General features: G+C 46.6%; 1 pseudogene; it reads right to left on the bottom strand.

The window, feature by feature from the left end:
* Positions 1-1,398: 1,398 nt before the first annotated feature.
* LOC118633398 lies at positions 1,399-1,849 on the bottom strand (annotated as a pseudogene).
* Positions 1,850-2,075: the final 226 nt, after the last annotated feature.

Consider the following 2,075-nt stretch of genomic DNA (forward strand, 5'->3'; position numbering starts at 1 on the left):
GCATGATTCATTCTCCAAACATTTACTGCATGGCAACTGTGAGCCAACCACTGAGCCCCCTGGCCAATGTGCAGTTCAGATATCACTACCTCGCAGCAGCCTTCCCTAATTACCTATGAAAAATTAACTCTTTCATCATCCATACCCTGTGGCACATTGTACATGATGATTTGTTTATTCATTTTGGTGACTTTTTTTTTTAATCCTCACCCAAGGACATTTTTTATTTTTATTTTTGCGTTTATCGTCAGATGAGGGGAGGGGAGAGGAAGGAAGAGAGAGAGAGAAACATTGACGTAAGAGAGACACATCGGGTGGCTGCCACCCACACAACCCTAACCGAGGCCGGGGACAAACCACAACCAAGGTACATGCCCTTAACAGGAACCAAACCTGGTTCACGGGCCAATGTGCTAACTGCTGAGCCAAACCGGCCAGGGCCATTTTGGTGACTCTTGATTCCACTTAGTTGTGAACTCTTTTTTTACCTCCATATCCCCAGGCACCAGCATGATGAGTGACACAGAGCAAGCAAATATTACTTAGTTATTCTGTGTTGAAATTTTCCCGTGTGCCTCACCTTGTGTCCAGAGCTTTACGTGCATTACCTCATCGGATGCTTCCAATGACTCTGAGGTGGGTATTTTTTTTCCTTTATTGATTTTAGAGAGAGAGGAAGGGAGAAGGGAGAGAGAGATAGAAACATAAATGAGAGAGAACATCGATTGGCCACCTCCTGCATGCCCCCCTCTGGGGATCGGGCCCACAATTTGGGCTTGTGTCCTGACCAGGAATCGAACCAGCAGTCTCTTGGTGCGTGGGTCAAAGCTCAGCCGCTGAGCCACACCGTCTTGACTGAGGAGGTATTATTAGCCCCATTTTACATATGAGGTAATTGAGACTCAGAGAGGTTAAATAACCTACCCAAGGTCACATGACTAGTGATACTGTCAGAATCCAAACCAAGTTATGTATGTCTGAACACAAAGTCTACCTTCTAACCACTAAGATGCCTACTGCCATAACTAGTAATGGAATTAAATATGAAAGATATGACAAGTCCGACCTTGAAAGAGTTTGTATCTAGAAATCTATGAACTAGGAACATTTTTAGGCAGAAAAAGCATCTTCTTTCTAAAGAACTCAAAATACTGCTTATTCCTTTCTTCCCCTTCCTTCCTTCCTTGCACAGGAAGTAGGATTTACTGGTGGGTGTAAGCCCAGGGCAGACACTTACCTGGCCAGGTGATTATGATTAGGGATGTATTTGACCCCACAATCATCTGGGATGAGCCGCTTTTCAGCCATGATGTCTTCAAACTCTTCCACATTAAACTTAGTAAGGCCCCACTTCTTGGAGATGTGGCCAGGGAACTTGAACTTGGCTCCGCATAAGCCTCAATCACATGCTCCTTGTTTGGCAGCTTGGTGTGGATGGATGTGAAGACTTGGCCAATGTGGCTGCTGGCCACTGTGCCCGGGGCTTTCCAAAGGCATTCTGCATACCCTTCTGGAGCCTGTCGGCCTGGGCACAGGGCAACATCTTGTTGATGCAGATGACATGGAAGGGGTGGAGCCGCACTCAGTTGTGAAAGCCATCTTGGCCACAGCGTTTCACCAAGTACTTGTTGGCACAAACAGGGGCCGCCTCTAGGGCTTGAGAGGAGAGCTGCGCGCGTTCATCTGACACCGTGTGGCCACAGAGTGAAAACTCTGCCTTCTTTCTGCCTTCTTCCGCCTGAGGTGGAAGATGCGGGTAGGCATCAGGGATGCCTCTGCAGAAGCAAGACTTTGGGCCCGGCGGCTTGTTCTTACAATACCTGCTACACTGGGCGGGGTGGTGGCCCATGGCAACACCAGGATCTTCAGTGGCACACCAAAGGGAAAGAGAGTCATTTATTTCTGAATTAAATGTTTATCGAGCATGTGCTTATGTCTAGGACCTAAGCTGTGGAAGATACAGAAGATACGTCCTTCCTTCAAGAAGTCTAGTCTAAATTACAGGATGAGTTACATACACCTGGAAAAAAAAAAAGGACATCAATGCAAGAGCTAAGTAATAAAGGTATATCATA

The sequence above is a fragment of the Molossus molossus genome, unplaced genomic scaffold (assembly GCF_014108415.1).
Source record: "Molossus molossus isolate mMolMol1 unplaced genomic scaffold, mMolMol1.p scaffold_m16_p_18, whole genome shotgun sequence".
In the NCBI taxonomy this organism is placed as follows: domain Eukaryota; kingdom Metazoa; phylum Chordata; class Mammalia; order Chiroptera; family Molossidae; genus Molossus; species Molossus molossus.